Source organism: Nycticebus coucang, chromosome 9 (assembly GCF_027406575.1).
Source record: "Nycticebus coucang isolate mNycCou1 chromosome 9, mNycCou1.pri, whole genome shotgun sequence".
In the NCBI taxonomy this organism is placed as follows: Eukaryota; Metazoa; Chordata; class Mammalia; order Primates; family Lorisidae; genus Nycticebus; species Nycticebus coucang.
The window spans coordinates 135,422,998-135,438,995 of NC_069788.1; the positions used below are offsets into that span (position 1 = coordinate 135,422,998).

The following is a 15,998-nucleotide window of genomic DNA, read 5'->3' on the forward strand; positions in this document are numbered from 1 at the left end:
TTCTATTTAATAATTAGAGTGAAGGACGTGCTCTAATTCCCCTCCTGCGAGCTTGGTTCTATGGAGAGGCCTGAGATAGGACACTTGGCCAGCCTGCCAACTGTCATCCAGATAGCTGGGGCACCACCCCATAGGGTCCCCAACATGCTGAGAACACTCTATGACCTGAGAGGACACTGATCTCAATTCACTACCTTTTCAGCCAGACAGACATGGGTTTGTATCCCATCTTTGCCATTTCTTTGTTGGCTGACCTTGGGCAAGATGATATTTTTAAGTGTGACATGTTTATATATATGTGTGTGTCTATATGTTTATACACACATACACATATGCATGCATATATATGTCTATGCATTTATATTCTCAGTTTTCTGTTTTCTCTGGGGCATTTTTATTTGCAGATAAAATCATATGCATATCCATGTCAGGACTTGGTAACATACCTACCAATTAAAGACTTAAAGGAGTAAACAATTATTTTTTTAATTATAATAAATCTCCAACTTTGTGCAAAGTTTTTGGGTGGGAGACATTTGATAGCACCAAACGAGGCCTAATGAATCTCCTTCGGTTTCCCTTTATTCATTGTTCATTGTGAGCCGTTATCAGAGACAATGTCTACAGAGCCTGAACCAACAATGAACATATTTCAGTATACACAAATGAAAAGTACTGAGATTACAAATTAAAATTAAGTGATTTAAGAAATCCTCACCTGGAATATTTTAAATCCATGGGCACATTAGGCAATATTTAGACATTTATTCAAAACCAAGTAATTACCGGCTCGTAGCACAGTGGTTACGGCACCAGCCATATACACCAAGGGTGGCGTGTTCGAACCTGGCCCGGGCCAGCTAAACAACTGCAACAAAAAAAAATAGCCAGGCATTGTGGCGGGTGCCTGTAGTCCCAGCTGCGTGAGAGGATGAGGCAAGAGAATCGCTAAAGCCCAAGAATTTGAGGGTTCTGTGAGCTGTGACACCAGGGCACTCTATGGAGGGTGACATAGTGAGACTCTGTCTCAAAAAAAACCCCCAAAAAACAAGTAATTGCTCACTCAGAAATAAAGACAAATGATGAAACCAAAACTCTCGGTATTGCTCTGACCCTGGAGAGTGCTGGTTTACTCTGTAGAGCTCTTTAGTTCATGGGTTTTATCACAAGAATTAGGGAAGGTAAATTTTAACAGTTATCTGACACCTAGCAGGTGCCCAGCAAGGAGTAGCTGTTATTATATACATGTGCTCTTTCAATAAACATTGATTGTGCACCTGTTGTATCCCAGTGTGAGCTCCTAATCTGCTGTGTAAGACAAGAGGTAAGAGGATGAAGAGAGCTGCTGAAATTACCAGGAGAAAGACAAGCACATCAAATGGCCGTTTTCCCAGAAGAGATGACTGAGGCCCAGAGAGGGCAAGTGATTTGTCCGAGGTCACACAGCACGTTAGTGGTAGGACCCTGGCTACAACCCAGGTATCCTGCTTTGGGTTCACTCTTAAGGTGAACTTGGCAGGGCCTCCAGGGGAAGATAGAAGTGAGAAGATTACTATTAAATCCTCCTTTCAGAGATCCTTGTGGAAGCATCGTTGTTATGCATACCATAGACTGAGACCTGGCTTTGAAGCCTGGCTTACTGACTGGGTGGCCCTGAGCAATTCATTTTACCTCTTTGAGCCTCAGTGTCCACATCTGAAAAATGAGATTAGTTTTCCTTTTCTTCCTCAGCCATGGAAGAGATTGAATGAGATTCATAAATGTTGTTACTGTAATCACAATATAAATGATGATGATGATGATGATGTGATTCCTTATTACAGATAAAGCTCAAAAGTCATATAGACCATACTTCCCCTCTCTTTGGTGAGAATAAAGGCTAACATTCTTAAAGCACTCACTCTGGGCCACATACTTTCCATGCAGTATCCCTCCCACCCCCATCCTAAGAGCAGTCCTGTGAGGTTAATGTTCATACTATCCCCGTGTTACAGATGAGGAAGAGACTCAGAGAAGAGAAGGTCACTGCCTGCAGTCACACAGTTGGGCAGAGGCAGAGATGGGCTGACCTCGGGCCATGACTGTGGGTACACAAAGCTCTCCGGCCCACTTTTTTTTTTTTTTTGTAGAGACAGAGTTTCACTTTATTGCCCTCGGTAGAGTGCCGTGGTGTATCACACAGCTCACAGCAACCTCCAAGCTTTTGGGCTTACGCGATTCTCCTGCCTCAGCCTCCCGAGCAGCTGGGACTACAGGCACCTGCCACAACACCCGGCTATATTTTTGTTGCAGTTTGGCCAGGGCTGGGTTTGAACCCGCCACCCTCGGTATATGGGGCCGGCGCCCTGCTCACTGAGCCACAGGCGCCGCCCTCTCCGGCCCACTTTTAAGGATACAGAAGGCAGGGTGGAATATACGTTTTTCCTCATGACCACTGTCCTGAATTTTGTGATTCTGGGGATCCTGGCTCTCCAAGTGGTCTCTGTCTGATGCTCCAGGCCCTGCTGGGCATCGGGGAGCATGGGCAGGGTGGGGCCTGCTGACCACCATGTCCTTGCAGCGGCTGTGGAGGCCTGCGTCCTGCATGGGCTTCGGCGGCGGGCGGCTGGCTTCCTGCGCAGCAACAAGATCGCGGCTCTCTTCATGAAAGTGGGCAAGAGCTTCCCACCAGCTGAGGAGCTGAGCCGCAAGGTCCAGGACCTGGAGCAGCTTATCGAGAACACGTGAGTGTGGGGTGTGGGCTACAGACTGGGCAGCTCCCCAGAAGATAGTCAAGATCCTCTTCCCCTACCCTCAGTACTTCCTGCCCTCTCCTTGCTGCCCCTCAAACCTGCCAGACTGTTTCCCAACTTTAGGCCTTTGTATGTGCTGCACCCCCCCCCACCTGCCCGAGGTTTTCCATGGCTGATTCCTGGTCATCATCCAAATATTCCCCTGTCTCAGTAAATTCCAATCCTCATCCTCACTCCATCTTCTCTCCCTATTTTCTTCCCAATTGTCATGCCGTCTGTAATTAGCAATTCATTTGTTTCCTGTTTACTTGATTGTCTGCTTTTACTCACTTAACTCTGAACTCTGTAAGAACAGGGAACTACATCTGTGTTTCTCCATTATGTCCCCAGCGTCTGGAATAGTGTCTGGCACCTGGTAAATGGCCGACAACAATTGTTGAGTGAGTAAGTGCCTACGAGGAGCTGATCCCTGTTCTAAATGCAAGAGGACCAGAGTGTGATGCAATCAGTATGATCCTTGCCTATATGTGCAGGGGCAGGGGCCGGGGCCTCTGGTCAAAACTCATATTGCTAGGTATATTGTCATACGTTCGAATACACTGATTTGAAATGTAAAAAACCTTTGAGCCAGGTGCAGTGACTCATGCCTATAAATGCCAGCACTTTAGAAGGCCAAGGCAGGAGGATCTCTTGAGGCCAGGAGCTGGAGACCAGCCTGGACAACATAGTGAGACCCCATCTCTACAAAAATGAAAATATGAGCTGGGCATGGTGGTGAGCACCTATAGTCCTAGCTACTCAGGAGGCTGAGGCACAAGAATGGCTTGAACCTAGGAGTTCAAGGCTATAGTGAGCTATGATCTGAGCCACTGCACTCTAGCCTAGGCAGCAAAGCGAGACTCTGTCTCAAATCCTACCCTCAGAAACAAAAACCAAAATTTGTATTGAAGCAACCGTCAAAAGGCAGAGGTGGCTTCCCTTACTTCTCAGAGTGACTGGTTGTATGTGTTTGGAGGAGGCTCACAGCCTGAGTGTGTGTATGTGAGCACCTTCCACAGAGCCACCCCCTGGAGTCCTGACTGCACAGCCAAAAGCCCAGCCTGGAGCCCTGTCAGGGCTGACAAAGAGGTTTCAAGTCCTGTTGGTGCTGGTGGCTGCCCAAAGGTCTCTGCTATGAAAGATTCTGAAGCTGTGATTGGGTGTCTTTGGGAAAAGTACAGTGAATGAATCAATTGGTCATGTTTGTCATGGGCTGATTGGCCATATTTATCACAGGCAAGGGCAGGGCAAAAGACCGGCATGCCGCGCCATCTCTGCTGTGGGCATTCACTCCCCTCCATCAGATTAAACAGGCCTCTCCTTGCCTTTCAGGCCCTGCCTGCCCAGGGCCTCTGGCCAGAACTGGACGATGGGCAGAGCTCAGGGCTTGGCTCTGCCAGCTCCCATTTGGAAGGACTTCTCAGCCACCTGGTCTCCTGGTGCCTTCCAGTCCATCTGCTAAATTCCCAGGCATTTGCAGATAACTTTTTAAAGGGATGGATTTCCATAGGTCTTCCAAGATATTGGGAGTGACTTCCTAATGGAGGAATTAGAGATGACTGTAGCAAGTAGTACAGGAAACCATTAATTCATTTATGCCATCACTCACTTATGATCGTATTTGCTGAACCTATATGCCAGTCAGTGTGCTAGACCCTGGAGATAGAGACATGAAAAGGGCCCAGGCTTGCCAAATGGTAGACTTGAGACAAGGTGTAGCTTCTAGATTCTTGGGAACGAGGCAGAGTGAAGACCTGACTACTTGGAAGTACTGCAACCCAGGGATCCTGGGGGCCCACGCACTGTGGGAGTTGGTGTTGGGAGGTGGATAGGTTGACTTCTCGGTGGGGCACCTTGCCTCAATCCTGGGGTATCCAGGGGAGCAGCTCAGAGACCGACAATCCCTGGGGGTTCGTCAAAAACTGAAGATGAAAAGAACCCAGAGGCACCCAACGGGCTGAACTAGGCCTCTGCCTTTGAGAGTGAACAGATGAGAGGGATTACACTCTTTGAATATGTAGTTAGGTTAGGAAACCTGGCTTACTTCCCCTGCAGGAATAGAACTAGCTCCTGCCTTCCCCTTTATTTAAACACACCATGGGCTGTTAACTACCCTATCTTTTGCATATGCACCTTTGTTGGAAATTAGTAAAATCCTTCTGAAGAAGCCAGAGAGAGGCTGCATTATCTCAGTCTCATTACTTGGCCTGAGTTAATGTATGCCTTCTCCAGGTACTTTCTCACTTTGTTTTAAATTTGTGTATCTTAAGTATAGTTTTCCCTGAGGGCATTCAAACCAGGTGGGAGTTCACTTTGGAAAAAACCCCTGACAGTGCGGCCCTACTCCAGATTCCAACAGTATTTATTGAGAGTCAAAGAAGTGTAAGAGAAAAAGTTATAAGGAAAACGTTACAATAAACGTTACCCTGTGCAGCAGGATCCAAGATGTGCAGAGGTGAATGTTTTCCTGGGTTGATGTATCTAGTATAGGAAATTCGTGCTTTGACACCTACTGCTTGTTAGTCTGACAGGTATCTGCCTTAGCTATTTCTGCCTAGCTAAGTGATTAATTAGTTGTGGATATGCTTGCAACTGTTGCTGCTAACACACATGCCCTATTCTGCTATGCGTGTGACTACTACCTTTGTTGCGGTTCACATGCCCTACTCCATCTGACCCGGACATTCTGTTCCCTTTGCATATCTTGAGATGTCTTCCTTACATATGTCCCACACATATCATTTAGGACTCACGATACCTTTTCAATTACACTCATATAGCAAGCATTAACCATAGTAAATACTGCAATGATTATATTCTGTAATTTCTTTATAGTAAAGAAATTACTGCAAGAAAATTCTGCAATTTTCTTGATAATAGAGAAAGATACAGCATGAATCTAAAGGAGATTCATACAAGGAACAACTGAATTTTGTTCTCCCACAGTAGACTCTTAGTAAGTGTTTTATTTGAAAATAAAGTGAATTGACTACCTTGTACCTTTAGGATCACAATATGGAGGGGAAGATAGAAAAGTGAGCAGGAAGTTAGGCTTCAGAGGCTGAAGGAGCAGCTGAGAGGGCTTCCCGTAGGAGGCGATACCCTTGCTGAGACTCAAAGAGTGAGAAGGAATGAGCCTGGGAGTGAGGTGGGGAGGAAAACCAGGAAGAAGCAGCATCCGTGAAGGGGCTTCCCATGAGAGCCTGGAGCCTCAGGAGTCTGCAGATATCTCTGGCTGGCTGGATCATGGAGTGAAAGGAGGTGGTAGTAAGGAGAGGCCTGGAGAGGTGAACGAGGGCGAGGTCCTGGGGTGCCCTGCAAGTCATGTTAAAGAGCTTGCTTCTCAAGGGCATGGGGAGCCACTGAAGGATCCATAGTGCAAGTCTGTTTTTGGCCCAGCACTCTTTTGCAGGAGAGGGAAGGAGAGAGAGATCAGTATGAGAATCTGCCTTGCCCATTAACAGTGTATGAAAGTGTCTTTTTAACCACATCTGCACACTCTCTAGGTATTATTATTTTTCCAGCTTTTTAAAAATTTTCAGAATACTATAAGGCAGTAGTTCTCAACCTGTGGGTCGCGACCCCTTTGTTCCATTTGTAACTACACGGCAATTAGGAAGATTGAGAACCACTGCTACAAGGGTATATATGTTGTATGGATTACTTTTGTATGGCCTGAGTCAGGATTTTAAGTGTGCCCACCACCCAGATAGTGTTCACTGTACCCATTAGGTATGATTTCACCCATTCCCTCCTCAAAAACCACAGTGAGATATCACTTAACCTCAGTGACAATGACTTTTATCAAAAAGTCCCAAAACAATAGATGCTGGTGTGGATGCAGAGAGAAAGAAACACTGTTGGTTGGGACTGCAGATTAGTCAAAGTCTCGACCCATCATACTTGAGGAGCAGTATGACCTCTTGTTGTTTAATTGCCATCCCTTCATTTCCTACAGAGACTGAACAGTCATTTTCCCATTTGTATGGGATTTGTCCTGTGGATTTCTTCTTTTGTGAATAATCTATTCTCCTCCTCTATTGGTCGTGAAGGAGAAACCAGATCCAGGGCCTCCAGGAGAATGTGCGGAAGCTTCCGAAGCTGCACAACCTGTCCCCACTCGCCATCAAGCACCTGTGGATCCGCACCGCATTGTTTGAGAAGGTCCTGGACAAAATTGTGCATTACCTTGTGGAAAACAGCAGGTGAGGAAGTCTGCAGCCTGCATGTGTTCTGCCTCCACCTGCTGGCTTGTATAGGAATTGCACCCTCTTGCGCAAAGCTGCTTTCTTTTCTCCCTTGACCACGCCCTTCAGTTTGAAAGTGTCTCCTGGATGTTTGACCATGAATTAGGCTAGCTTAGAACCTTGGGAAGATTCAGGATTTAGGGCGGGGCATAAGGATCTTGGGTTTCTTCCGCTGGATAACTGTGTGCCCAGGGAGAATCACTTAGCCTCTCTCTTCCCCTGTTGTCTCTTTTGGTGAATGGGATAGGGATTGTAGCAACTCCAGAGAAGAAATGAGAAGGTAATTTGGCAAATACACAGCATTTTGAAAATGCATAGGGACCCTTTTTACATTTTCTCCCTTAGCTCGAATTAATCTGATGTGAGGGTTTATAGTATGAATCCCCTTAGGCAAACATTCATGCATGCATTCAGTCATCCAATAAATATTTAAAGAGCATCTGCTGCGTTCGAGGCACCAACCGAAATGTCAGGGATGCAATGGTGTTGCCTGATACATTGCAGAGCTTGTATGTTATCTCAAGAGCAGTGGGGAGCCACTGAAGAATCTATAATCTAAGACTCCCCTTAGCCAGCCTGCCTCTCCAGCCTCCAAGAGAGTGGGCAGAAGAAGAGAGAGAGATCTGAGAACTTCCCCATCTTTCAGCATATAAAAGTGCTAGTTTAACCATGTCTTCAACCCAGTGGGTATTATTCTTATCTTTTTATTCTTTGCCTCTTTGTGAGAGAAATATGTGTGAAAGTACAGAGCAAAGTCCTTGCAAAACTCACATTCCAGCATGGAACACCAGCAAATATGAACTAATCGTGGTGATAGGATGTGAGGAGTGTTCCAAACTGGGTGTGCTGGTGTTTCATCTTTTCTGTGTGGTCAGGAAAAGCATTCTGGATTGTGCAACAATTAAGCTATTACATATGCATTAGCCAGGTGAAGGGGGCATGGAAAAGAGTGTTTCTGGTGGAGGGAACAGCAGGTATGAAGGCCTAGAGGCAGAAGCAAAACTGAAAAAAATCTAAGGTCTGGGTCTGCAGTTCAGTTCTTCACTTCTAGGAAATGGTAACATGCCTCTGCTCCCCGTCCTGTGAAGGGTCTTGGGCCTCTTTAGTTACTGCCTTTGGCATATGACCTCTTGATTTCCTGTTAAGTCAGTCAAAGACGTAGTAATTTATTTGAGCAGCAGTGTCAACCTGCTATTTTTTTCATTTTAAACTTTTTAATTTTAGATTTACACAAAAGTTGCAATATTAGTACAGAGAGTACTAATTGCGCAACCCCAGTGATAACATCTCACATAACCATAATACAATGATCAAAACCAGGAAATTGACATTGCCACAATACTATTAATGAATCACAAACTTTATTTATATTTTGCCACTTTTTACATGAACTCATTGAAAAAATATATTTCTATGAAGTTTTGATACATACACATATATAGTTTCATGTAACCAACACCACAGTCAGGTTTCAGAATCTTTCCAAAGAAACTTATTACCCTAAGGAAACTTTGTGGGGCTACTTTTTACAGTGCCGTCTTGGTTCTGACTCCAGCTGCTGTTATTTGAGGCAGCATTTCCAAGGTTTACAATCATAGCACTGTGATGATTTTTGTCATGGAAACTGGGTGGTGTTGCAGTGGAAAGTGTCTTGATGTATTATCTTGAAATTTGACCCCCAAATGTATAACCTTGTTATTGAGCAAGTCTAGAGCATCTCCATTCTGGGTCATCTAGTATCCTAGGTGATAGAATATTTCTTTGGAGTAAGATTACAATAATGTTGCCACTGTTCAGTGAGAATTTCCTGATGTCAGGTTCTGTACTGTTGCTGTATTGGCAAGTCACCATTTAGTCCTTCCAACAACCCAGGTAAGTTCTGTCATTCTTTGCATTTGAAGATACTGAAGCTCAGAGAGAGGATATGCTTGCTCAGGGACACAACAGCCAGGCAGGGAATGGCAGATCTGAGCTCCTTCCCAGATTCTGTGTCCTTTACTTCTTGTTATATGATGGCAAGAGCTGAGCCAGCTAGATGTGGCCCAGGCAGCATCTTCCATTCGGCAAGTTACTACATTCTCTAAGATCCTTTGGGAGTTTGGAATGAAGTCCTCTTCAACCTAGAAATCCTATAAATTCTGTTTGTTTCTAGACTGTATGAGTTTTCAACGAATTCACACCTACTCAAACAAACAAAGGAATTCGCACAATAACTCAAACAAATCAAAAAACATTCATCATGGATGTTGTAGGGATGGCATCACGTATTATTTTGCAGAGCCAGATCCAGGGAGCATTTGGGGGCACCTCAGGCCAGCATTATCAACATTAGTCATCAGGGCAGGAAAGCCTATTAACATAGCCTTTCAGTGCACCCTGCAGCTGAACAACATTTTATTGCCTCAGTAATAGAAGGACCGACATCATCTGCGTCTCAAATGGAAGATGTGTGGAAGCAGATAGAATCGGGCAGGCTTCAGCTGCCTTCTAATTATTACTTCTGTTACCCTCATAAAGGCTCTGTTGTAACCATGTATTAAGGAGGTGCATACTGAGCACCATGCTAAATGCCCAATGAGATAAATAATTATTATCCCCATTTTACAGATGGGGCAGGTGAGGCTTTCAGTAGAAATGGGATGACAGGTGGAGATTGAACCCAGCCTTACATTGAGTGTCCTCTTCTGGTCCCCATCCAAACCTGCATGTCCTTTCCTTTCTTGCTAGTAAATACTACGAGAAAGAAGCTCTCTTGATGGACCCTGTGGATGGCCCCATCCTTGCATCTTTATTGGGTAAGTGGTCTGGTGCTTGGAGCTGCATCCAGACTTCTGCTCTTGAGTCTCCAGAGCACTTTCTCAGGACCTTTTTCATCCCCATCCAGCTTCACCCTTTCAAACTTAGCAATTTACTGTCTCTTGCTCATAGAGCCTTCTTCTTTGCAGGACCCTGGGGCATCCTAGCTGGCTGGAGGACAGGGCAGTGAGATGGGATGATGGGAGACAGGAGGATGGGCTTCCCGGGGTGTGGATGGATTCCCAGCCCCCGTGTGCTTCACGGTGGGGCCCTGTGCCCTCGAGTACACCAAGATGAAGACTGCAGATCACTTCTGGACCGATCCCTCAGCTGATGAGCTAGTCCAGAGGCACCGCATACACAGCTCGCGCCTGCGGCAGGACTCACCCACCAAGAGGCCAGCCCTCTGTGTGAGTGGGGTGGACAGTGGGGTTTTGGGAAGGGTTTGACATGGGGGCAGGGAACAGGGTAGGGATCCTGAAGGTTGCTCCAGGCCTCATCCCTCTACCTTCCCTCATATTACCAGATCCAGAAGAGGCACTCAAGTGGCAGCATGGATGACCGGCCATCCCTCTCTGCCCGCGACTATGTGGAGTCTCTACACCAGAACTCCCGTGCCACCCTGCTCTATGGCAAGAACAACGTTCTGGTTCAGCCGGTGAGGGTTCATCTTAGGCTCAGATTTTGTGCTGAGGGTCTGGCTCCAGATTATAGAGGAGAAGTTCCCTCTGGGTCCAGGTTGCTCATCCATTTGTTCAACCACCTGCTCATCTGTCCACCCATTCATCCATCCATCCACCCATTCATCCATCCATCCACCCATTCATTCACCTACCAATCTATCCAATCTCCCATTCATCCACCTACCCACCTACCCATCCATCCATCTACTCACCCACCCACCAATCCATCTATCCATTCATCTATTCACCCACCCATCCATCTATCCATTCATCTACTCACCATCCATTCATCCGTCTATATTTATATCCATCCATCCATCCCTTCATTCATCTGTTTGTCCATTTATTTTCCAGTCTGTCTGCCTACCCCATGCCCACCTAGCCTTCTCTTCATCTATCCACTCTTGTTCTCACTTTCTCATTCAGCAAATGTTCATTTGGACCTGTTATGTGCTAGATTCATGGGATTTCCAGATCATCATCCTTATAACTAATATTTATTGAGTTGGGCACTGTGTGAAGTGCTTGTAACTATACTAAGTCATTTAAACTTCACAGCAACCCTTTGAGGTAGGCACTATTATTATAACTGGTAATACTGAGGCCCCTACAGGTGAAGTAAGGAGCAGAGTTATGAATTGAGTTCAGGCCAGCTGGTGCCAGAGTGTGCCACTGCTCAGTCACCTTTGATGCCCCTGCACCTGGCTGAGCTGCACAGATGGATGGTGAACTAGGCACACGCAGCCCCTGTCCTCAATACAGTGTCTCCTCTGACTATCCCCTCCCCAGGGCCATTTGATCACAGGGTCAGCATAGTATTTGGGCTCAATTGGGAGGAAGCAGAGGGAGTACTATCAGCCACTCCAGGTCTGTGGTCACAGTTTCAGTCATTAGGGGACCCTGAGCAAGCCACTTCCTCCTCTTCAGCCACGATATTTGCATCACAATAGGTACAAGATTCTGTTTTCTTAAATCTAAGAAGCCATGTATTTAAGCTTATGGCATTATGGTGTAATGCCATATACACCATTTTTTAACATAACCATTGAGAAATTTAAAAATGCTATTTAGAGCATACTTGGAAATTTTAGCTCATGCTTTTTGAAAGCGATCTTTGAGATTTATTTGATATAGTTTTTTTAGTCATATATCACTTTCATAAGTAGACATCAGGGAAAATATCATTGAAATACATTCGTTAAGATATCCCTAAAACTTCTTCCAGTTCAGAGTTCCACCTTCTGTAACACTTTTTGGCTAAGTTATTGATAGCCTTTTTGACTAAGAGTTATTTTTCCATATAGTGTTTTTCTGTTCCATCAAGAGAAGGGATCAACAAACTATAGCCCATGAGCCAAATGTAGCCCTCCACCTGTTTTTACAAATAAAGTTTTGTTGGAACACAGCTATGACCATTAGTTTATGTATTGTCTATGACTGCTTCCAGGCTGTGACGACAGAGTTGCGTGGCTGCAACTGAGTCTGTATGGCTCACAAAGCTAAAAATATCCCCTCTCTGGTGTAAAGAGCTCCTGATCCAAGAGCACAGGAAGTGCAGCATTTCTTACAAGAGTGTCTGCTCTTATTTTCAGGGTGGTTCTTAAGTCCTGTAAAGCACTGGTTGTTGCTTTGCAAGAAAATGTAGAATCGTGGGCCTCCCTGCAGGGATGAAGAATAATGTGCCTGCTTTGCCAGTATTACATTAGCACTCTGCCGCTCTGTTCCCAGCCTTCCTATTCACGATAGGTTTTCAACTCAAAGCTGAATCACTGTCTATTGTTTCTGACGACTTCTAAAATAGCCCCTATACTCTGCTTGCGAAATGGCCGCCACGCGCAAAACTTAACTGAAGTGACGCCAGTGCATCAACAGCTATGGTAGAGTTTGTGCAAGATCGGGAGGTGACAACTATGTCACAGTTGTGAGATGCCACTTATCATAAGACTCATCACCATTTCAGGGACATTAAAATGTGAAAAAGCAAGCTGTGCCCCTTTGGACCAATGAAACACTGCCGTAGTACTCCCTCGTGGTGTCATAAACATGTGGGATTAAGTTGACGCATGTGAAGACTGGGCCATGCTTGGTACAGCCCTGGTGCTCAGACAATGTCACTTGTCTGTCTCTGCATGTCGTTAAGGTGACTTTGGTGGAGGGGCTCCCTCCTTTCCATGGGGGAGAGATGGTAACATTGCCTTCTCCTGCACACCCACTTGAGCTAAAACAAAGCCAGGGCAGAAGTCCTCTAGGCAAACTCTGGAAAGGCTGAGGGTTGCATTGGTCAGCTGGGAGTGTAGGGGGACATTGGGAAGAAGGTTTCTGAGTAGGGTCTGCAGGACTGACCATAGAGCTTGGCTGCTGTCTCTTTCTCCCCTTAGACTGGCCAAGCTAAATGCCTTCTGTTTTGATAAGGGTGATGTTAAAAGGGACACAACCCCCTTCCTGGTCCTAAAGGAACTTTGAGGAAGGTCCCCTCAACTTCAAGAGGGAAACACAAACATGAAAGTGTTGAGGGGTGGTGGCATTCACAGCTGGATGCTAGAACCTAGCCTGCAAGGTTGGCTGCAGGTGGCTCTGCTCAGCGTGGCCACTGGAAGGAGGCTCAGGGTCCTCCAAGTGGCCATAGCCTGGAGGCAATAACCTGACCTCTTGGTTTTGGTTATGTGTTCTTGAGCTAAATGGGCCTAGGCTGACATCCGCTGTGACTCCATCACTGTGGCCCAGCCTGAGTCCTCCTCTCTCTGCAGAGGGACGATATGGAGTCTGTGTCAGGGTACCTGTCCCTGCACCAGACAGCTGACGTCATGACCTTGAAGTGGACGCCCAACCAGCTGATGAATGGATCCGTGGGGGACCTGGACTATGAGAAGAGGTAGAACTCTGGGCCCACCACGTTCCCCTGGGTCCCTCCACTCCCTCTTGGCACACAAGAGCTGTCCTACAGGACCAGGGAGGCTTGTGCAACACCTCTGCTGGCTACTTTAGCTGGTTATGGCCACGGGGCTCACCCTCTCCGCAGCTGGGACCCGAAATGTTCAGGAAGCTACAGAAACCAACAGGAAGACTCTTAGGACTTGGGGGTTAGTCAGTGCCCTGGGACAGATACCACTCAGAGAGCTCAATCTTGACAAAGATCTCAGAAGCCTGTGAATGACAAAATACTCTCCAGTCTCAGCCACCACTGCTCATCACTCAGTAAAACAGGGAGGCGAGAGATGGTAGTGAGTGGCTGCCTCTCCTGCAGGATCCTGTGATTTTTATGATATTGCAAAGGCTTTGGGGGTCACATTGAAAGAACGCCAGGAAAGGAACTTCCCTGCTCCAGTGCCCATGTTCCAGCACAGTCAGGGAGATCAGAGGAAGCCATAGAACCTGTCTACATAGTACAATGTGTAGGATTTTGGCTACTGCAGGTGCTAATCCCTTTTTTCTTTTATATTTTCTTGCCTGTTACAAACATTTTAGTGATGAATTTAATTTATTGATTGTCACCCTGGCTTGAGTACAGTGGTGTTATCACAGCCCACTGCAACCTTAAACTCCTGGACTCAAATGATCTTCCTGCCTCAGCCTCCCTAGAAGCTGGGACTACATGTGATGAATTTTTAATATAAAATCAGACAGAACTCAGGGTCCCATCACCTGGCTCTAATGGCCATTAACCCACACCCTTCTTTCTCTCCATACATTATTCTGAGCAACATGCCAACCTTACATCATTTCATCTATAACTATTTTAATGTCAGATAAGGACTTTTTTCAGGAAATATAACCAGAATGTTATCATTGTGTTCTCTTAAACAGTCAGGTCTCAGAGTGATTAATAGTGTTCTCTAAGCTAACAGGTCACGTCCTGTTCACAGGTCACCATCTGTCCTCAGAGATGGTTGGTAGATGGTACAGTTGGTCCTGGGCTGAGGCTAATAATAAATTGGCTCCAGCCAGACTCAGGAGTGTACAATCAAGAGGCCGTCTTAGAGGAGCAGGGCAGGGGTCAGGGAGATGCCGTTGGCCTGGAAGCTTATCTCAGCCTCTTTATCTTCGACCTGCTATCAGGCCTTCCCTGATTTTCTTGCAAAGTTTGGATCACACTAGCCTAACCTCCTTTGTAGTGTTTGTTTGAAAACTCTGGTCACATAATGAGTCTGTGCCCACTCGTGTATCTATTGTCTCACTTCAAGCCCTGTATTCTTGAAGGCAGCGTCCTGACATGCTCATATCTCATGCCCAACACCTGTCACAGATTGGAGCACATAGCAGGTGCTCACATCGTCCTTGTGAAATGAAGCAGAGAAGTCAGGGGGCCTGGGTTCACACCCCAAATATTTACTGAGCGTCTGCTCTGTTCTGGGCACTGTGCTTGGTACAAGGGAGATAGCCATTGAATAAAGGGACAGTCTTTACCTTCCCAGAGATCACATTATGTGGGGAAGTGTGTTATGGGACAAAGTCCCTGCTCCACCCTCACTTTGCTGACCAAAGTCCCCCTCCTCCTGGGGTATGTTGCTTCCCCACTCTGGGCCTCCAGTTTCCCTTTCTGTCAAAGGAGGGAGGAGGACAAAATAGTCTCCCCAGAACTCAAGGGACTTGAGCCCCAGAGGGTCTGCAGGGGCTCCTCTCACACTGAAGTATCTTCCTCCCAACATCAAAGCTTTCAACAGCCCTAGGACCCTGTTTGTTGCTTGGACTTAAGCCCAGGGCTGTGTGGGAAACTTTCGATGCTAACCTCTTAAGAAAGGCATTGGATTCATTGATACCCAGGCCCCCTACTCACCAGCTCAGGTCATCCAGACTGTCTGTTTCTGTACCTTTTTCTCTGTCTGTAAACAAGACCATAGTGTTTCAATATTGAGTTCTAGCTGATTCTGACCTTACAAGGTCACAGCCCACAGGCCTGAGCCCTGAACCCCCATCTTTCCTTGTTCTTTTTACCCAGGGTTTGCTGGAAGAGAAGCAGCCAGGGGAGTGGTGTGTAGGGAAGGAGTTTGTCCAGGGGCTCCAGCATCCCTTGGGGGATCAAGGAACAATGAAAAAAAAAGGAAGTGTCCCTTATCTGAGATTGTACAACGTCACAGCCCACAACTGCAACCGCTTGTCAGGGCCCAGGACTGGCCAAGTCTGGGGCCTGCTTATCTAGGTTCCTGAAGGGGACCTCTGAGCTACGTTGCTCGGGAACAATTACCCTTAGGTGCCTGAGGGCTATTTACCTTAGCAGAAGGGAGAGAGAGAGATCGTCTTTGAGGGTGAAGTAGTCTTAGAAGAATAGAACTCAGTCTTTAGCAGAGCTTAGTGATCTTCAGCAGAGAGACACTGAGCTGGTGTTCTGCAGGCAGGAGGAGACACAGTGAGAGTAAGCGGGTCCATGATAGAATGCGCATGCTCCCAACTGCCTTCTCCTCCAGCCTAATACAAGGCTGATCTGTGCCTCTCAACACCACAGGTGGAGACACCGCCAATTCACTAATGCTGTCATCTCGTGGCTCATGTGAATTGAAAAATCC

The 15,998-nt window shown here is 46.4% G+C and overlaps 1 pseudogene; it reads left to right on the forward strand.

Annotated features, from left to right (window-relative positions):
- LOC128593314 (small G protein signaling modulator 1-like) overlaps positions 1 to 15,998 on the forward strand; it is a 97,445-nt pseudogene that overhangs the window by 22,835 nt on the left and 58,612 nt on the right.